Here is a 23,464-nt window from a genome sequence, read left to right as displayed (position 1 = left end):
TAACATAGGAAAGGAAATAATTAGAATTCCATTGTTAAACTCTATTTAACATGTATTTTTTGAAACTTACTATTTATCAAGTACAGATCTAAACAGGGAATAATAATTCCAGAAAGAAATAAGACCATGTGCAATGATTTTCATCCATTGTGTGTGTTTTTACTTTTAATAAGCAAAATATTTGAAATAAAAAATTACAAAAGAGAGTAAAATACCAAAACATTATCATTGATGTGATAGGGATAGATTTTTCAAAAAAAACAACATTTTTGTAAAATCATGTCAGTCAATTGGATGATTGACAAATTATTTTGGAAGGGAAATGAAAGGACAGTATTTGGAGGAGTTTATAAGATACAGATACTAATAAGTATATGAAAAAGGGTATTTTGAAAAAATTATAAAACTTTTCTGTGGAGACTTCCTATAGATCATTGTATTAAAAACAAAAAAATGATCTTTAAGAATCCATACTATTTTAATATTCATAATAATTTTTTCTTATTGTTTTATTTGTGTGATTCATAGACAACAGAATTGAATGCATTTTATAGAAAATTATTTGCAAAAATTATTATTTTTCTTTTTTTCTTTAGTTTTTTAAATGGAGGTGTGTACTGGGGTTTGAACACAGGACCTCATGTATACTAGGCTTGTGCATTACCACCGAGCTATACTCTCCACTCTGCAGCAATTCTTGAGATCAGAGAATCATTAGAGTATTTAAGGATGAATTTTAGGAAGACCTTAAGTGGTTTAAAATGGTATAGAAATCATGTGTGTAAATGTGTGTGCTTGTGTGTAGGTGTATGTTTGTGTGTAAGATTGTTTAAGAAGATGATTCAGTTTTTATGACATATTTTAGTGTAAGCCCTGAGAGTTTTTCTTTTTTGTAATAGAAGTGTTGACTTAAGCTTTGATTGCCAAGGCATCCACTTCAAAGACAGCTATCTTGAGTAAACAAGTTGCTAGCCATATCACTAGATAAAGAGGTAGACACTCCTCTACCCCAGGTTTCTTAGATAACTGCCATTTAGGACTCTTGTTTTTGTTTGTTTGTTTGTTTATCTCTTTCTGCACTTTAAATTCCTGCTCTTATGTTTTAAATTCACCAATAAATAAAGAGCTTGCCAAACCCCAAGATGCCAACCCAGGAGCCCAGTAAAAGCAGACCCCCTGGCCTGCATGCTCTCCATCTCTCATTCTTTACCTGTGATCTTGACATGTGGCCCCAAGTATGTCATGTAGTTTCCAAGGTTTCTAAGTCATAAATTTTGTCCCTTTCAAAGTTTCTGATGGTCATTTCTGAGGGCATCTTGCAATCATAGTAAGAACCAGATGGGCCAGTCCAGCCACAATACCAGCTATCAGCATACTGAGACTAGCACAAAACACATATTCAAGTGGTTGCAAAATGCAAAAAATAAAATTTAAAGCATGAATTCCAAATTTTTGGGGAATGTTAGCAACAAAAAACTGATTCTACGATATTTATATTTTAAAATATTTAGATATAAAAGTGAGGATAAGTTATAGCACTATATCATACTGATCATTAAATATCATTAGATTACTGCAATTTTTAAGACAGAATAATCTAGGTGATCTGGGACCAAATCAACAGTATGGGACACCTGTGGGTGTACTACTTAAACAAAAAGAAATCTGGTAAATGAATGATGCTCTGAAATAGAATTTGTACTCTTTTATCCATAATTGATGGGCTATGTGAATTGCAGATTGTTGGTGACAGGTTGCAGTTCGGGTTTTATATCAGCTCACAGTGTACATTTTTTTATAAATTTTTCAAACTTTGATTAGTCAAAGATAGCAAAAAAAACCTCTTCTTACATTGTTTTGTTTCTTCCCTTCTCTAATATCATAAAATATATCATGTATTTCATTCAATTTTTTATATATTTTTCATTTCTATAGCTCTCTAGATCAATTGGTATTTACTTTCGTGTATATAGTGTAGGAACCCTGTGTCATCAGATATTTTCCATGTTATCTTTGGTGTAATTTATTCTGCTTTGCCAACATTTTTTTTTTCTTGAAGAAGAAGAAGAAGAGAGAGGCAGCCTAATGTCTCAAGATAATATTGGGAGTTCTGTGTATACTACATATTAGCACAAATTTCTCTTATCAAAGAATCATGCATAGAAAAATTGGGCCCAGCTTCCTTGACCCATTTTCTCTTTTGCAAATTATGCACTGTGTTATCCTTTAACTAATTGATGCATTAATTTCCTAAGGCTGCCATAACAAATTACTACAAAATTGGTGACATAAATCAGCAGGTATTTATTACCTGATAGTGCCGTAGGCTGAAAGTGTGAAAACAAGGTATCAGCAAAGCTGGTTTATTCTGGACTTTCAGAAGAATCTGTTCTGTGACTCTCTCGTAGCTTCTGGTCATTGCCAGCAGTCTTTAGCATTCCTTTCTTTTGTACTGAGTCACTCTAATCTCTGGCTCCATTATCACATGGCCTTCTTTCCTTTGTGCATCTTTGAGTGTCCTGTCCTCTTTTTAAGGACACCTGTCATTGGATTTACAGCCCAGCATGATCTGAGCTCATTGTAGTTACTTCTACAAAGACTCGGTTTCCAGACAAAGAAGTCAAAATCTGAGGTTTCAGGTGGACATGAATTCTGGGAGGACATAATTCAACCCATTATAACTAGGCATCATTTAATTTGGTCAATAATTGAATATTTATTTCTATCATTTGTGCAATTTTGAGAATAAAGAACAAGAGCACACTTATCATTTCTTTCCATTATCTCACTTTGTAATGGAATTTCAGCATGTGTATTTGATGTCATTTTAAAATTCCCTTTCACTGTATGATCTGTGTTTTCTACACAAGCACAGTATTATTATCAAACTCATGCTTCAGTTAAACCCTGAAGCAACATAACTGAAATACCTATTTTTTTCTTACCTAGTTAACTGAAAAACCACAGAAATTCTGAAGTTAATTTGAGGAGAGTAAGGCAAAGATTTGGATATAAATTTGTAAGGAGTATTTGAACCTGATCCTCTTTGTCATCCATTAAAACAGTTGTGTTCTGCCTAGGTCCGCACTTACTAAGTGTGAATTTTTTTTTTTGAGTGATTTCTTGAATGATTTTATACACTTAAATTTGAGTACCAGTGTCATGCCTGATTCCTCATCTGTTCTCACTCTGACCCCACGTATCAGTCTTGATGATGTTAATTTGAATATCAACACATATAAAAAGCAAACTAATAATCAGTTAATTTGCAAATTTGCTGTCCATGGTGGCTGAAATTTAACTGCAGAAGATCCATCACTGCTTTTTAATTTGAGAGTCAATTCAACATGCAGTCTGCAAAATCTCCTTACTTCTTCAAAGAATCCCCACTTCTTTTAAGAACAGATAATTATTCACAAATTCTGACCATAGAACTGGGAAAATATGACTTATGGTTATAAAAAGGAAATGAGATAGTGGATGTTTTTGCAGCTGCAGAGAGCTTCTCATGCTCTCCTTCCCAATATGAAGGAATAGCATAATGTAGTGAGACCTCCAGCCTTTTTAGTTCCTCAGGACATCAGTTAAGCCAGGCATTTCTGAAATCTGTTTCTGTTCCTCAATCATGTGCATCTTTTGGAGATGTGTTTATTGCCCTCTAATTATGCTGAGGAGAATGGTGAGAGCATGAAATCTAAGCCTATGCCCCCAGTTGGTTGGAAAATAAATTACTCTAGTACCATTCATATTGATATTTCTATAAATACTGTACTGATTCAACATTGCTCTGGACCTTCCATTTTGACAATGACATTTGTCATATTTCCACCTAAGTGGCATCATATTCAAAATTCCTATATGTATTATACCTAGAGGAAAGGCTTCAATAATATATTTAATATATAAAGGCAAGATCAAATGTTAAAATGGTAATTAAATCTACACTTCAAGTCTCATGAAATTATACTTGCATATTAATAACTACAAGTGGCTTTGGATCTGATGAAATAATTTAATTTTTATGATGAGAAAGATTATTTCCAGAAATAATGTTCATTTTCAATGGGGTCAAACTAGCATAAGTACCTTAATAGTCATGGTGTTTAACCTGTCATTCTAGGCAACTCTAATAGTTACAGCAGAGCTGGTACTTCAAATAAAGATTGCATATAAAGTCTCATGAGAACAGAGGAATTTATAATTACAGAAAGTATTCTTCTGACATTACATAATTCCTGTATAAAATATAACCAAAAAAATTATTGGCCTGATTTTTATCATTTATTTTATGATGGTAACACTGACCTCAGAGAATGAGTTTGGAAGTGTCCCCTTCTCCTCCATTTTTTAAAGTAGTTTGAGAAGGGTAGGTGTTAACTCCTCTTTAAATGTTTGGTAGAAATTACCTTGAAACCCTCTGCTCCTGGACTTTTGTTTATTGTGAGGTTTTTTATTTGTTTTGTTTTGTTTTTGTTTTTTACTGGTTCAATTTCACTGTTGGTAGTCAATCTGTTATATTTTCTGTTTGATCCTTGTTCAATCCTGGGAAATTGTACATTTCTGGGAACTTGCCCATTTCTCCTAGGTTGTTCATTTTATTGGCATATAGTTGTTTGTTGTAGTCTCTTGGATGCTTTGGTTTTCTGTGGCATTGGTTGTAACTTCTCCTTTTTCATTTCTAATTTTATTGATATGAGCCTTCTCTCTTGTTTCCTTGATGAGTATAGATAAAGGATTATTCCTCTGCCTCATGATTACTAATTTTGACCTCATATTTTATCTGTTTGTTTTGTGTATCCCTTAACTACTTATTGTGGATTTAGATATGATACGGCTACTTTTGTCTTTTAACTTTTTTACCAGCTTTGTATATGGTTGATTGACTTACTACTATTATTGCATAATTGTCCTTTTCAATGAGCTTTTTCCTTTCATAATTTTCATGTTTCTACTTGTGGCCTTTTCTTTTTCACTTAGAGAAATCTCTAACATTTGGTTTGGTGGTGCTTACTCTTAGAGATTTTGCTTGTCTGCAAAACTTTTGGTCTCTTGACCAAATCTGTAAGAAAGCCTTTCTAGCTAGAGTATTCTTGGCTTTAGCTTTCTCCCTTTCATCACACTGAACATATTGTGCCACTCCTTTCTGGCCTTCAGAGCTTCTGTTGAGAAGTCATCTGATAGCATTTTGGGAGTTCCCTTGTGTGTAACTTACTGCTTTTCCCTTGCTGCTTTTAATATTCTTTATTTTTAGTTTTTTGCCATTTTAATTGCAGTGTGTCTTGGTGTGGTCCTCTTTGGGTTGATCTTGTTAGGACTCTGCTTCCTAGACTTGGATGTCTTGTTTTCTTTCCCAAGTTAGGGAAGTTTTCAGCTATTACGTCTTCAGATATATTCTCTGCCCCTTCTTCTCCCTCTTCTCTGAGACTGCTAATGCAAATGTCAGTATGCTAAATGTAATCTCAGAGGTCTCTTAAAAATGTTCTCATTTCTTTTTCTTCTTTTTTTTTTTCCCCCCAGCTTCAGTGATTTCCACTACTCGGTCTTCCAGCTCTCTGATAGATTCCTCTGTATCATTTAGTCTAATATTGATTCCTTCTATTGTATTTTTTATTTCAGTTATTATATTCTTCCACTCTGTTTGGTTAATCTTTATATTTTTTAACTCTTTGTTAAAAACTTGTAACATCGTTCTTTGTTTATGCATTCTTCTCCTGAGTTCTTCTATCATATTCATTATCATTACCTTGAAGTCTTTCACAGGTTGATTACCTGTTTCCACTTCACTTTTTCTTCTGGGGTTTCATCTTGTTCCTTCACTTGGAACATGTTCCTCTATTTCCTTATTTTGCCTAACTTGCTGTTTTTATTTATGTGTATCTTGTAGGTTGGTCATGTTTCCTGAGCTTGGAGAAGTGGCTTTTTGTAGAAGTCCTACAAGTTCCAGCTGTATACTCCTCTCTGGTCACCAGAGCTATTCAACAGGGATGCCCCATGTGGGCTGTGTGGGTCCCTTTATTGTGGCAGGCAGTTTGGTAGTTGTGGCTAGCCCCTGGTCCAGTTGCTTGCCTGGCCCTGCCTTGTGCTGAGGCTGCCAGCTGCTGATTGGTGGGGCCAGGATGGCTGGCTGTGGAACTCTGGGGGACCTGGCTTACTGGTGGGTGGAGCAGAGTCCAGGAGATCCTGGGGCTGGTGAAGCCAGGTCCTGGGCCTAGTGCCAGGATCATCTTAAATTCATGTATCAGTTTACAGAGAATGGATACTTTCATATTAAAAACTTTGTATTGAATATCCTTATTTGACAAAAGAATATGTTTTCTTTTCCATTATTTCAGATCTCATTTCATATTCCCCAACAGTCTTTTAAAGTGTTATTTACCTATGCATTTCATATTTCAACTTTATTTACGTCTATTAAAAATGAACTGTTATAACTATGTTAAGACCTGCTAGACAGTTTTGCCAGTTCTTCTGGTCTAGAATGATGTTGGCAAACTCTGAGTGTCTAAATTTGCAGTGGGTAAGCTGATTTAGTGACTAATCTGGAGAAACTCATTAAATGTACTCCAGCATAGAAAGAGATAGTTTCCTTGAAACATAGACTCAATCCTCATGTCTGTCTACAAAAATCCTTGAACATCACTGTGAATGCCTAAGGATAGAAGAAAGGGAATAAAGCATGGCACCTAAAAACAAATGTAACTTAAAAGTAAACTTAACAATGGCATCAGGAGATATTTCATGATGTTTAAAGTCCTTTGAATATGAAAGGCCAGGGGTATAAAGGCAGCGGAAAAGCAACAGAACAAAGGTGCAAAGAACATACAGTAACAAGCTCCCAAGGTAGTCCTAAACTCAAACTTTAATAACATATGGAAAGACTGAATTGAGAAGAAAATATCATAATAATTTACAATTATTCTTTGGGAAAATATCATAATAATTTATAATTATTATTTGGGAAAACATCATATAGTTAAAATAAAATATTAATATCAAACTTTATTACTTTTCTTAATAAATTAAATAAATTTTACTATTACAACATTATATAAACCAGTTGTACTCGAGTGGCAGTATGCCCAGACTCAAAAAAAAAAAAAATGCATACTACTTCTCTAGCTTTTCTCATAGATAGATACGGCTGTAAGACTCAGTAATGGCCACTTCATTGTACGTTTAATTTATTTGGTTGACTTTAAAAAAATCCTTTAAAAAAGAGCCAGACTCACCTCATACCCTCCTTGTTTTTGCCCTTTGCCCTTCCTTTTCTTTCCATCTAAAATGCAGATGTAATGGCAGGAGCTGCAGCAACCACCTTGTTAAGGGTCATGAGAAAAAGGCAGAAAGGATTGTAGAGACCTCATTCCTAAATGCTCTTTGACTATAACTAAGAAGGCCTTAACATTTCCATCAGATTGATTAAGCTTTAGATTTGGTTTCTTCTTGACTCGAGCCCCTTATTATCTTTTTTCTTTCAGTGTTTAATTTAGGAGATTTGCAGTTGCAAACTATTTCTCTGCCCCTCTGAAATGTGTCTAAATCCCCTTAAAAGCCTCTTGTCAACTTTATGAGTCAGGTAATGTCTTTCTCAAGGACCTACGAAGCATCTCTTGTAATATAAACATGGAGGAAAGATTGCACCTCTATCTCCCATTCTCTGTGGAAGGAGAGGGGCCTGACTTCAGTAGGCTTCTTGTTCCAGGTTGTAAAACTACCTCCTGTTGTGAGAATAGGAGAAAGTTTACTCTTTACTTTTTTTATTCCACCAAAACAAAGACTCTTTGTTTTGGTGGAATAAAGTTCAGTATCTCTCCCCTGTTGTAATACCATTGGAATAAAATTGACTTTCATTTGTTATTCAGCGTGTTTTTTTTCCTTTAATACTGCAACTCTGGACTAAGTATTGAACTAAAAGATTAAAAGGCAGTTTTTATAAAATAATTAAAAAGTAGTGAAGGTAGGTAGGATTAGGTTTTCTATAGTGAAATCAGTCCTTACTATCTCAAAATCATTTTTAAATTTATGTCTTGATAAAATTAAACAATTCTTTTGTCGAGGATTTTATTGTAAACAGAGAAAAAGACAATTATTTGCCATTCATCATAAAATCTTTCCAAAAATAAAAATTGAAAAAAATGTAAATGTCATTCAGGTAGTTTTAATTTGCCTATTGTTTACCTATGTCTGTCCAATGAAAGTACAGAGAACTTTGTGTAGGAGAAACACTGGCCCCCAACTAGTTATTCATAGTGGAATACAGAAAAGCAATGCCATATCTAATTAAATTAGCTAAATGTTGCTGTCTAGATTTATCTAGCTGTTGTGATTGAATCAGAGCTAAAGAGATCGTCGTTTAATTAAAATTGAAACCAGTTAATTGTTCCAATTGTTGTTTCTATGAAAGATGCCATTTCTTAACAAAATCACTTTGATGAAGTGATCTCTTGGAACATTGCCTTAGGACCATTGCTGTAAACTGAAGTCATTCACAATATAGTCATCTTCTTACTTTGAATTAACATGCACCACTGAAGAGAAAATATTTAAGTACTGAACCTCCTAACTGTATTTTTTAAAACAAGAAATTTATTTATTTTTTAAAATAACTTTTTGAAGAAATTGAATAGGAACTAAAATAATTACAAGAGTTGGATATTATAAGTTTACTCACCTCCCATTCTTTGTCTGAGCCAAATTGATCTGATTTCCATTTCTACAGCACTGCTTATAAATACTTTTCAGTTTTAATTTTACAAAATAATTTAGTTTTATTTAACTTGATTGATCTGTTTGACTTGCCTGATTTCTGTGTCATTCCTCTCTCCTGATTTTTCTTATGCTAACTCTGCTTTGGTTAGGCACTGCTCATCCTAATCCACTGGAAGTGTGTCATTTCTTATCATACTTAGTTTTCAATCATGATTTATACCCAGAGTGTGGGCCAGAGAGGGGGTCAGTGTCCAGGTGCATTCCTGACCTATGCAGCAGTTTGAGCAAAGCCATGATGACACCTGCTAGCATGTTTAGGAATCTACAATCAGGTCCAGCTGGAGGAAAGCCTAGATATAGAAACAACAAAGTTAAAAACAATAGTTTTGGTTTTTGGTGCCTTTTTTCCTTTCAGTAAGTTGAAAGAATTGATACCATTTCTGTGACCAGAAAGGGAAACATATAATTCTTGCTTTATGTTCTTGACCGCATCTCAGTATCACTCCATTATCCTTTTGCAGTCAGATCCAGTATGCCTTTCCACGTCACCAGGGTGACAAGGTAACCAAGAGAACAACTCTAGACAGAATTGCCTTGCTCTCCATTGCACATGCGTGCTCTAGTCTAGCACACCTTGATGGGAATGGGCTGTTCTTTCTTAAGTTTAGTTCACCAAAGTGTCAGTGTCCATAGTGTGGATGAGAAAAATAAGGATGTTGATTCATGAACCCTAAAGGCATGGTGGGACTGTCTTTCTATAATCACCCTTTCCCTGGCTAAAACCAAGGGAATGCTGAAAATTACTTTTGGCTGAATGTCAGCCTGTCCAAGTGAGATAAGTTTTCTTTCTTTCTTTTTTTTTAAGAAAGATATTCAAACATAATAGAAAATATCAACATTCTCAGGGTAGAGAATGGTTTAGGATGTAGAAATTTTTTTTTCCCTTATGATACCTGTCTAAGCTGCTGAGTGTATTCATGGCCAAAGGGAAGGAATATACTGATGTGAGGATCCTAGGAAGGCTTTTGTCCTTAATTCATATGCAGTCTTTGGGCTCTCATAATCATTTCAGAAACTCAACAGCTCCTCTCTTTTGTTCAGGTTGTGGCTGCCTAAGGCATAGACGAGCTGAAACTAAAACATACATCCAAAAATACACTGGATGATACCAGAAAGCCATGAACTGGCTACAGGAGAATCAGTCTAATCACATTTCTCTCACTAGTTGGCTTTATGCTCTTGGAAAATTATACTACCTTTTAGAGCATTTCCCCATCTCTGAATGAAAGGGATGATTGGGTCATTTTAAACACGCCGTCCATTACTTAATATTATGTGCTTTTCATTCCAGAATGTATAGAAGGTTTGTGTGTGCTCTAATACTGGGATGGTAGCTGGTAATAAAGAGACAAATACAAGTCATCCCCTGCTTCCAGAGAGCTCACATTGTAATGGGAGAAGAACAATGAATGAATAAGAAATGTCTTCCTAGAAGTTAATTTTAGTCAGACTTCATGTTATATGATAACACATAAGGTGAAAAACAAAAGTGGCAGTACAAAGACAGTTACAAAAATCTGTATCCTTAAGCAGTGTATTGCCCAATGGATGATACAGCACATAAACAGATCAATTCAGTGTGGAGTGACATTTTCTAGGATACAGTTATACACAAACTGCAGTAACAGACACATGAGGGCTATATCTCCCAAATTAGAAGGTTAGGGAAGATGTATCCTGAAGCTGTGACTTGAGACAAATCATAAATTTGTAGAATCAATGATTTATTTGGTTGTACTCCATACAACCAAAGGTATTTGCTAAGCCGCTGAGCCACAGTTTAATGAACTGGAGCAAAAGAACACAGGAGAGAGACTTGTGTCTTCTCAGTAACCATCTAAATATGTAGTCAAATATATACGTATGTATTTTAATTTAGATATTGAATACTACCTTCCAGACACTGGGCATAGTGCGTAAAAATAGCATGAGTCTTTATTAAACTCACAGTTCTAGGAGAGGCTAACAAAAAAACAAACAAACAAGTGAGTGACTAATAAAATATAAAATTGCAAGTTGTGATTATTGTTATTTAAAAATTAAATAAGATGTCTTGATAGAAAACACAGAGGTAGTTCTGCAATTATTTTAAATTGGTGGGCAGCAGATTCTACCAGATGAGGTTACCCTTAAGCTAAGACTTGGAAGAGGAGAAGGAATCTAATGATACACAAAAACTGGTATCTGTGTGATAGTATACCTGAGTGTTAGAAGAGGGTGAAATAGAAGAGGGGGCAAAATTCACTGTTACTCAAGCTACGCATCTGGAAAAAGCAAAGCAAATCACTTCATTAAGAAAGCTTTGCTAAGGAGAAAATGAAACAAATACAAAACAAACAAACATTAGCTGAATTTTGTGAAGTGTTTGATTTACATTCAAAGAACATACCTATTTTCTGATCTATGACACCATTTGCTAACTAGTGATCAGTCTATCCTTGGACAAATCCACTTCTCTAGAGTACACCAAATAGAGAAAATAACATGGGAGAAGGTCCCTAAAGGATTTCTCATTCTCCCTAAATGGGCAGTGGACCACTGAGTCCAGTGTGTAGCAGGTATGGTGGGGGCAGCATATGAAATTATGAATGAGTCAAACTTCTCAAGACTTAGTTGAACAGATTAAGAAGTCTGAGTTTGTTTTTACGTATAACCAAAAAGCACAGATGGCTTTTCAGAAGGGAATTATATGTTCCAATTTATAGTTTAAAAAAATGATTATTTTGTTGGCAACTATCTCTGCTCATAAAGAAAATTAAGATAAATTCAGGAGTCAGAAAATGAATAAAGGAGATGTATCAAGTTATTGAAGTTTGTCATTTTTCCAGATTCTCTATACTAAGAAAATTTGGTATCTATCAAATCTACCACTGCTATTTGTGTGTGTGTGTGTGGGGGGAATTTCCCCCTGTACTCCTCTTAATTTTTTGTGGCTGAACTAATAAAATTGACACAAATCGGATAAGTGGTAGAAAAATAAACAAATTTTAATTTCTGCATATTGGAGATCTCAAAAAAATGAGACCTAAAGAGGCAGCTTTTGTATTTTTTAGACAAAGAAACATTACATTTGTGAGGAATTGATGGGACAAAGAAACTTAGGTTTTGGGTGCTCAATAAATGAATTTAAACAGAGTCTGGGCTCTGGGTAGTAAATTAAAGAAGTAACAAGGTTAGTTTATATAGGCTTCTCAGTGTGAATTCCCCCTCTGGCAGTAAGGGTGTCCTTCTACCTCCAAACATAGGGAGTGCACCTTTCACACGAGAGATTTATATCCTTCTTTCATGGGAGAGAAAAGAAGGTCAGAGTCCCTTTTGCATTGGCCATTTCTTAAGTAACCTGAATTCAAAATTATCAGTATGCCTTTGAGGCACATTTCGGGGTGGCTTATCCTGGGCCTTCACACATTTATGCTCTTCCCTCTGTCTTATTAAAACATTAGTCTGAATAATCTTATATTTATGTGTCATATCTTTAGGCATTTTAATTTTAAACAGCCTCTCTAACAATGAAAAATAGTGTTTGATTCAAAGTTAAAGGATTTCAAAGCTATAAGCAATAAATGGAAAGGATTTGGGGAAAATAAACAATAAAATTTTTCTTTTAAGTGAACTATCAAACCTTTACATAAAGTTGGCCCTCTGTAGTGCTACATGTAGATAAGTACCTGCTAAATGCTTTAGCTAATGAAGAAGCAATTGAATTGTCTTATGATAAAAGAACTTAAATACATTTCAATGAATTAGGATATATTTAGAAATTATATTTTGTTTTCTTTCATTGACAAGGATACTGCATATTAATGAGAAGTTGAATTACCAAAAATACATCTCAGGTCATAGAAACTGAATACCAAAGTGAAATTCTACTACTGCTGGTATGATTGCCAGAGAAAATAACAACAGAAAGTTCTTAGTTGCCACTATACTTGTGCCAGTCTAAAAAAAAAGGAACTCTTTTTTACATATATATATATATTTATGTATATGTGTGTATATATATATTTATGTATATGTGTATATATATACATAATTTATGTATAACTTATATTATATTATATATACATAAATATATATATTTATATATATACATAAATTATGTATATATGTAAAAATTGTTCTTATACCCTTTTATATATTATATATATATAATTATAAAAAATGGGTCTTTTTGTTATATTAGCAGAAATCTAGTGATGATTAAGAATACATAACACAAAATACAATTATAACTGACATTGTACTATAGTTCCCCCAGTTATTGAGGATCTATTAGTTTGACCTCTTAGTATGTGTCATCTTCTGCAGGTATAGAAGTTCTGTGTTTTTGGAATCTTCTAGTGAAGTTGTGAATGGCTGGACTCAGGAAGTGTCAGTGACCGTATTTCTCACCATCTGGAGAAGAGAAACTATATTAAGAAAACTAATAAGCAGAGAGAAACAGATGGAGAAGAAATGGAGGATACTGTTTGTTAAGAGGTTTGGCTGCCCATTCTTTAGCCACTTGGCATGCCTTCAGATGGCTTATGCTAGCCAACTAGAGAATAAAGATGAATACTCAGATAAGCCTGAGTTATAAACACACACACACACACACACACACACACACACACACACACACACACACACACAATTAAAAAGGCAAACCCGTTGCCCCTGCTATTGTATAGATATAATTCATTCCTGTGACTCACATAGATCTTGACTGTTTCCCACTGAGGTTTATTCACTTCATTGTTCAATTTCCTTGATACAGATAACTAAAAATTAACCAATCTTTATAAACTTGTGCCAAAAATAGATATGCAATAAAAATATGATATAAACACATATCATATAGTAATAATCACATAGAAGAAGTAAATTTATTAAGCATATATTAGAGTAAAGCAGAAAAAAAATAACCTTCCACTCTTTATAGCCCATGTATTCAAGTTCAAACGAAGTCATTGAGAAATAATACCTGTAAAAATATAATCTGCCACATTTGCTCTCAGAGATAATTTCCCTATCCACTAATGTTTGTGCAAGTGTTTACATGAGCAGTTTCAGGAGAGAGATCATTAGAGGAGGAAGCCAGGGCAAGCTTTCCTGTGCTTCTGCTATAGAGATCTATTTTTGAGGATTTTTCAGGTAATGCCATATCAGGGGAGAGTTGCTCTCTCAAGGAGTATGTCAATTGAATAATTTTAAGCAAATATCAGTGAGAAATAAGCAATTAAATGGGTGAGTAAATGCTCACTTCATCATTAAAACTATTAAGATAAAGCTCTACAATGTGCTTAGGTTTCCAAGCTACTTGCAGGATTTGGAAGAAAAGAACAAAGGATTGGAAGGAAAACACATTGGTACCTAGCACTTAGGTTTCTGAAAAAGTTTGTCAAAGCACGTCATACCACCAGAGATTGTACTTATTGAATATAAAGAGAGATATATGATTATTCTTTAAGTGGACAAACACAAACATCTATTTATCTTCTGCATTATTCTAAATATTGTTTAAAAATCATTGGATTGCAGGAGTTATTTGCTGTGATAATTCTACCAAGTCACTGTGAGGCATAACTCCCTTATCTGTGTATCTTTCAGATTAATCTTAATCACTTTGGTAAAAATCATGTAATACCAAAGGAAATTTGGTTATAAAGAGGAGACATTTATTTCCTCTGTGGAAGAAACTTATCCCAAAACATATAGGTTGCAAAATATTACGTTAGAGAGGTTCTGTGAAATCATCTTATGAAGTCTCTCTTCTACTAGGTTATTTGATGTAGCTTGAGAAAACAAAATACGGAAATGCTAATTATTAGAGGATTTTACTAGAAGAACAAGATTTTTACTACTTTTGGGGGGGTGTGGGGGTAATTAGGTTTACTTACTTTATTCTTAGAGGAAGTACTGGGGATTGAACCCAGGACCTCATGCATGTTAAGCATGTGCTCTACCACTTGAGCTATCCTCCCTGAAGAACAAGTTTTTTTAAAGCTTAAACATCTAATTTGTACATTCCATGTGGTTCATTTTTCTCTGTATTTCCTTTTATTGTCAATGTAAAGGTACACTTACAGTTCCACTAATCTAAATTTTGTTAAAATGCTGCCTAGTTTTTGATAATCTTTGATTATTCTCGTATCATTTTGTCATGATGTCCTCATTTAACTTGTTTGAACACATTTATATAAAGGTCAGACATGCTTTTATACACGAGTTAGGTATTTTACAATTTTCCATTCCAGTAGCACTTAACTCAGATCCAGGAAAATCTTGAGGCTCATGAGGATTGAATGGCTGAAACAAAAAATCAATGTTTCAGTTGTTCTCTGGTAATGCAAGATTTAAAGATTAAAAATATATACTTGAGTCTCTTCTGCGGTGAACTAATATGTAAAAGACATGGACACCATGCTGGTGCTGCTTTCACTTCTCTCCTTTCTTCCTTCAGAGAGTCTCTTCAGGTACTGGCTTCATAGAAGTTTGGAGATTTAAGCTAAATCAAAATTATGTGGGAGTTTGAGGTATTTGAAATAGGACAGGGAGTGATGGTTAAAAAGATAATTGGTATTTGAAGTGAAAACAAAAGTAAATTTCAGAGGAACTGTATGAATGTTAAAATCTCTTCTCATTTCCTGTGTTTCATAAAGGATCGGCAATCTTGCAGTTTATTCAATACAGATGCACCAAACTACTGGGAGAGTAAGGAAATGGTCCAAGAGTGTGAAAGTGATTAGTGGTAGAATGGATTCTTGTCACTTCTAGTTAAGTGTCTTTCTCTATAAAACAATGGCTTCCTATGTAGAATTTTACATATTTCCTCAGAATAGAAGAAGGTAACCATGGAAAATATTCTTTATAAAAATTTGTGTAATAGTAACTCATTGTACCTGGACAGGTATAGAAATAGAAAGATTACAAAGAGTACTTCTTTAAAATCATATTCATTATAATAGAACTTTGACAAATGCCCTAATATTTCTTTCTGAATGCTCTGATTTAATTCAGTTTGTATAATAATCCTTTTCTAAATGCAAAACTCCAAGCAGTATAACTGATATTGGTTCATAAAGTTTGTGAATTTAATGGCCATAAATTGCTATATTTGCTTATTTCTTACAGTAAGTTTAGATAAAATAAGAATCGTGAGTTAAAACATCATATATTTAATAGATATTTAATTGTAGCATGCTGCTCACACTTTTATTAATGAAACCATGCTACCCAGTGGCGTATTACTTGGAGCTTCAGCTGGGTGGTGACCACAGGGTGGCCAAACTGAATTGACTAAGTGCATGGTAACATGTCTGTCTTCTAATATCTCTAAAAGCTCATAGTAGGAATAAACTTGAGCTTCTCATTTTGATGCTAGATGTTCGAGAATGAAAGCCCACAAAGGATGAAATAAAAAATGTGAAGGAGAGGTAAACACTCATTTCTTGAGTTTGTACATGCTGCTGCTGCTGCTCAAGAGTGTTGAGCCTGAGCATGAACACCAGCAAGTAAACCATCCTGAAGGTCAAATAAAGTGGGGGCTACAATGCTCATATCACTAGTGATTGTTCTAAGTCAATCAACTGTGTCCAGGGCACTGAATTATCCAGCTGAGTTATTTCACATTTACCTAGGATTTTAACTCTTTTACAGCTGACCACAATGGAGGCTGGAACAGTGTAGATTAAAAAAGGAATTTATATTTTCAACAGAAGTCTCACAGTTCTCCACTAACTGGGGAAGAAAAGAAACTACCAGTTTCAGTACCTCTCAAGTTGCAGAGGAAACTTCAAACTATATTAACTACCAAATGTGTTTTTCAGAATTCTTATTTCCCCGGTGTTAGTGTACTAATTTGACATGTAAGAAAGGTCTGTCTGTCACTGCACACATACCGTATGTGGGCTGACTGTGGAGGTGGGAAAGCATCTCTGCTGCATGCAATCATTTGGAACTTAGTTTTACCCATCTGATGGTTTGGTCATGATGTAAGACTTGAGTACACTCCACTTGAAGCTATGCATGTCCCTAGCCAATGACAAAAGAGAGATCTTTTGTAGGACATCAAGGGATATTTTAAGGGCCAGCCTCTCTTAACTTTTCACTGGCTAAAACCTAAGTCATTTGGCCCCATGTAGATGGAAGGACCCCGGAGATGTTGTCCAAAAGTTTTTAAAATAGAGTTCATTGATATTGGCATATATTCTCTACTATAGTATCATTAAATTATTCATAGACACAAAATTAGCTCACAAATAGATTCCACACTCAGCAGGTACTCCTCTGTATTTTTCTTTTTTGCATTCCATATGGATTTCATCACTAAAAATATTCTGAATGACACTGTAATTCTATTCTGTCCTCTTACACTAAAACTCAGTATTTGCACTCCTTTTTTTAAAAAAGCCTGTAAAATCAGCTGCAGTTTTGTTGCCTTAAAGCTAAAACATTTGATGACACCTTTAATCCACCTCTAGTTCAGATACTATAAGTGGTTACTCCAGATATCCCTGAAGATTTTGTTGAACAATTAGCCTTGATAAGCAGATTTTTAATCAAACAAATAGGCATAATTAGGCACATAGGCTGTGCTTTAAATGATTATTAACTATGCACTTCACCACCTAGTGCACAACCCAGGTATGACATGGCAATTCTTTCTTTAACTGATGCTTGCTGAGGTTACAGTTAGACACAGACTTAATCCAATTAGCAAACCCATCCTCACGTGAAAAGTGAAAAACTGCTGACAGTTGCAAAGAGTATTATCCCATTAGTGATTTTCTATTGCTGTGTTCTCTAATTATATTCCTCCACTACCACTAAGGTATCACACAGTCAACAGTGAAATATAACTGAATATGAAAAATATAATTTCTGATGGAAATCATCTAACCTCACAAGGATCTAGAGTACAATGTTAATGATAGATAATCCCTTGAAAGTGTTATTTTATTTAAAAAATTTCCTCCCAGTTTTTTTTGTTTATTTAAACTCTGTTTGGGAGGGAAAAAAAGCTATAAGAAAAACAAATCAATGGAAAATAAAAATCTGAAATAGCCTGAAGTTTTCTAAATTCTATTGAATGAATTTCAATTTGAGTATAGAATACATGTGGTGTAACTTATTCTTAATAATATTACTAGAGGATTTTTTTAAGATAAGCTGTGCAAGTGATATCTCATAACAGCATAACTGAACATTATGCCCCATTGCTAGAGCACAAAGGAAATTCAAAATCAAGGTCTGTTTCCTCACGTTGTAGTCTTATAATGTGTTTCACAACTATTATCAGCTCAAGACAGGCTGGAAAATGAGAGTCCCTGTTTTGTATTCAATATGAAATATGACTTGTTTAACCTGATTCTGTCACAGGTCCACAAGAAAATGTAATCTACACATGGTATTTTTTTAAGATCTAAAAATCTAAATTTAATATGTTGTAAATGTGTTTGAGAGAGACTTTCAAAAAACTGAGAGTGGAAATTGTTGCATCACTTCTATCATCCTACTCTTTTCCTGGATAATCTTTCAATAGTAAAGGGATGAAAGTTATGAGGTTTACCTCTCTCCATTTAAATTTATGTTTTCTCACTAAATAGTGAGCAGGTATCTTGGATACACTCATTTTCATATAAACTGTGTGTATAACATTCTTCTGTACGGACAACTGAATTCTGCTCAGAGTCTGTATTACATTTTGTCAGAAATGTCCATAACAGGGTCCAAATAATCAAAATGATAGAACCACTGTATGACATTTTGTGAGATTTTAGACAGGGAAGATATAATGCACAGATGTAGTTTTAGACAGATAGATCTTATGCAGATAGATAATCATATGCATATGATTGCTTATAATTATATATACTACATGTTTATTATACTTAAATATATAATAATCATTTATATGCAGTCATATAATACATGATATCTAATAATTCATATCTGTCTACATCTCAAAATTTTAAAGTGAGACTAGCAATATCCTTAACTCAGTAGATCTTATTACAACATTCAAGCTGTTAAATGAGTTGCTATACACATTAAGGATTGGAATTGATGAGTAAAGAACTGAGAAATAGAGATCAGAAATACAATTCAAGGTGATGAAGCTCACCAAAAATTTTTCTGGATGGTACAATGCTAAGCATACAAAGAAATACAAAGAAAGTCTCTGTGAAGACAAGTTAGTTTTACAAACACAATATAGGAAATGAGAGTTTTGTCTTTTGTGGAGTTAATGGGTGTGGTTTAGTTGTTCCATGGATGTCTAATCAAATGATTCAGAGAATCACATAAAACTACTACCTAATCAAAATGCAAAATGCATTGATGTGTGATGCAATTAAGCAATAAATTCTAAATATAGTCATTAAACAGGAATTGAAAATAAATTTGATTTTAGGGTCAAGTCTTTTAAAACCTGAGTCAGTACTAAAGTTTAATCCATCAAAAGTTACAATAATTATCTTAGCAGTTAAAATTCTCTAAAGTTCAAAATATTAATTTGTATGTCCAGTATACTTTCTTGATTGAGGAGAATGCTGCAGAAGTTCTTCATCTCACTCAAAAAGCAAAAGCAAAAACAAAGACACCACTCATCTATTTCCACGATATTAAACCAATTTAGTTTTAACTATACATGTTTATGTAAGAGCTCACACCGTTTATACGGTAGAACTTTTAGTTTTACTATATATAGCAATTTTCATAGAGTGAAAAAGTTATGTAAATGGTAAAACTCTGAATATAACATAGCTAAGAAAATAAGCATTCTTTAATGAAAAAATTTCATGAGAAAAAAAAACTTAAGCATGAATATGTAGGTTTTAGTTTATTCCAGTGTATTTTATTCACTGCATAATATCATTGTATTAGATGACATAAAATAATCCAGAGAATCCATACATACATACAAATACTTAAATACATTAAAACAAAAGCTTCTTCCCATGACAGATGGAACATCATTTTGACAGTACGAGGGCTACTTTGAGTAGAGTAACCCACATTGAAAGGTTTCTGAGGCAAGTCTTAAGGCGTAACTGAGAGGAAGTACAGGCCCCTAAATTGGATGGGAATACACACGTACACACACACACACACACACACACACACACACACACACATCACATACATATTCTTTGTCTATTTATAAAAAGAGCCATTCTCATAAAATCATAAAATTTTGGTCAGGTTTTCAGAAATCTTTCAGTAATTCTCAATGTTATTTTTTTTAACCTATGGGTATTTATTATTAAATTTATTAGTGTATTTAAAATTTTCAAATTATATTAAATAAAACTATAGAGAAAATTTGATAAGCATTGGGTTAAGAAGCATTGGAGTAAAAAGTGAAATTTCATTAAACGAAAGTCAGTGGATAAATTAAACTATCTGAATAATTGCTTATGATAGGAAGATTTTTAAATATAATTTAAAAGCATGTATTCAATAATAGGTACTTGCTCTCCTTTTAAAAAAATTATTTTTAAAGCTAGAGAGATAACTAATTAAACTTTTTTTTTTCCTGTTTGAATTGAGGTAAAAAAATGTAACTGTTTTTACTTATCCTAAATATTTTTCCATCCTTAGCCATATCTCATTTGGCTGAATACAGATCAACACACACATTTCCAGTTTTTGAGAATTTCACAGTAGAGCTTAGTCAAATATGGTTAACACTTTATAATGAAAGGTGAAGATAAATTGATGCTATATAAAAAGGTGAAATATGGAGATATCAGCTAGAAAGAAAGATGGTAGAAGTTGTATGTTGGGTGGAGGGGTGGAGCTTTGTTTGGAGCCAGAGTTTTCACCCTTAACATAACCTGTGGATAACTCCCTACCCCCAGTCCTGAATTCCTGGATCTCTGCTGATGCTTTTGTGCTGGCTGGAGGTCTTATGTCCCTCACCATGCTTGCTAAAATTTGCTCATCCTACCTTTGAAGACACAGATCAGACAGCATTTCTCTGCCTTCCTCCCCACCCCATTCTGACAGCAATCATGGATCCATTTACTCCAGAATTTACCTCCCTTTAATCTGTACTTTCATAGAACTTTGCCTGTTTATAGTATTAGTAACAAAGCATTATTTGTCTTTCTTGCGAACTGTGTTTTTTGAGATCCACAAGAACAGTACACAGTTTTTGGACATGAAGAGAATTAGAATCAAAGTCATAGTCACCCTCTTAACTAGCTAGCCAACTTTGACAAGTATGTTAATCTATCATTTCCTCATCTGTTAAAACTGGAATAATAAAATTAATTTCATATGGTGATGGCAAATACAGATTTAGATAAAATGGATAATGTGCTTAACACATTGCTTGTCATAACACTTATGGTCCCACATTCCCATACAAATTTCTTACATTTATTTGTTGAAATTTAAATTCCTAGGGTATCTATTATTTGTTAAGTGCTGAGTATATGGCATTTCCTTTCCATTCCTTTCCATTTTTCGTCCTCCTATTCATCTTCAGTTCTAGTCTGAGCATCAAGAAAATGCCTGACAAACAGTTAAAAATAATTATATTGAATTGAATTATGTGTGTATATTTTTGAGTGGTCTAATTTTAATAACTTATAAAATGCAGTAGTTAAAAAAGATGAAAAACAAAATAAGCAATCATCCCATTGTCATCAGACATCACATACACAACACATGTGTGTACACATACACAAAATACCTTCTTTCTGCACTTTTATCATGAAAGTGTGTTTATGTCATATGTATTGCATATATCACTTATTGTAATATAATACAATATATAGTATCCATAGTGTATATACTGTACCTTATATATAATACATATACTATATGTAATACAAATATATATACATACATATTTTAGCTTACATTTTTCACTTTAATATTCTGTTTCAGTCATCTTCATGTGGTTAAATATTGTAAACTATGTTATTTTAAATACCTGAATACTGTCGCTTCAAGGGATGCACTATCATTTATTTAATCATTTTGTTGTATAGGTAAGAAAATGGTTAACATTTTTAAGTCTTCATCTCTAAAATATAACATATTTACATTTGCTCCCAAAATTAATATTTCTCATCATATTAGTTATATTTTGTGTTGTGTGTTTCTTTGATGTTTTGGGGTTTCCTGAGGAAAATGTAGAGTACACTAAAAACAAAGTAGGTTATACTCTCTTTTGTTAAATTAATGTTGATAAAGATATAATGAGCAGATGTACATGAGAAATGTCCTATATATAAAACAGCTTTATATTTTAAGTTTGGGGAAACTGTTGTAATCACAGGCAAAGAAAACCAATCAATGCAGTTATCAAAATGACTGGTTTACCAACTGAGTATTTTATGAATTCAGAAACACTCTTTGTTACTGAAGAGATGTTACAGAAGTAATGTCACCCAGGACATAGATTTACCCTGCTGTTTTATTGACAGTTTTAGAATTTATTTTAGTTTTCCTCTTTTTTGGTCATTTTTCTTCCTTTTGAATAGTCACTGTTAATACACTTTTGTTTCCCTTACTAATTCACAAAATGCTTCACTGAAGTGTTTTTAAATAACAAAATCATTAACTGAACTAAATAATTATATATACAGGTACCAACATCCATGGATTTTCATTTCTACTATTGGCATGATATTCTTGGCCTAATTTCCTGTTTATTCATCTATGTAAGCCAACATACTCAATAATTTTTATAATTTGAATCTGGATAAGTAAGTCAATATTGTAAATAAGCTAGGGTACTTGGGATACATCGATGACAAATCAGACTAAGATCTCTGAAATAGAGTAGTTTACTAAAATTATTTTCTCTTTATTGTTATAGCTGCTAATTTTATTTTAAATAATACATATATTGGTAACCAAATCAGATGCTGTTGTAACAACAAAAATTAAAAATTCTAAAAAAAAAAAGAGCAGCCTCTGTTAGAGGTTGTTCACTAGGCAGAGAGGAAATTGGTAATAGACCTGGAAATTTGGAGACAGAACCTCCTCCTTGGTAAAAGTGCAAGAGATGCAAAGTTGACCAGGTTACCTTCTGAGACTAAGGTTCTATGGGAAAACATTTGAGACAGATAGTTGAAGCATTTACAGATCTCAGACCCTCAAATTTATCCCTTCCTACTCCAGGTAACCATAAGATTGTTTACTATGTCTTTGAGATTTGCAGATATTAACTACTGTGTATAAAAACAGATGAAAAACAAATTTCTTCTGTATAGCACAGGGAACTATATTCAATATCTTGTAGTAACCCTTAATGAAAAAGAATATGAAAACAAGTATATGTATATATACCCATGAGTGAGACATTATGCCCTATACCAGAAATTGACACATTGTAACTGGCTATACTTCAATAAAAAACATAATAAATTTGAAAAAAAAAAGGACAGTTCACAGAAAATTCGGGGTGGAGTGGGTTCATACTGGACCAATGCAGAAGAAATGTTTACTTTTGCTTCACCTAACTAAGCTTTGGTCGATTCCTTGGTGATGTGTAGTTATATTTTATAGTATATAAATATCATTTTTTTTAAACATTAAAGAAATGTTGAGTGTGCATTTGCTCTTAACTGGCTGAGTTCAGCAAGGTATTAAAGAAATGAGCTCAGGCAAGACATGAGCAAGTCTGATAGCAAATAATGAAGCTAATAAAAAGGATCCAAAATCTTGGGGCCTCCAATATTTGGAAAGTCAACTA

This window comes from Camelus bactrianus, chromosome 3 (genome assembly GCF_048773025.1).
Source record: "Camelus bactrianus isolate YW-2024 breed Bactrian camel chromosome 3, ASM4877302v1, whole genome shotgun sequence".
Taxonomy (NCBI): domain Eukaryota; kingdom Metazoa; phylum Chordata; class Mammalia; order Artiodactyla; family Camelidae; genus Camelus; species Camelus bactrianus.
This window is presented reverse-complemented; position numbering follows the sequence as displayed.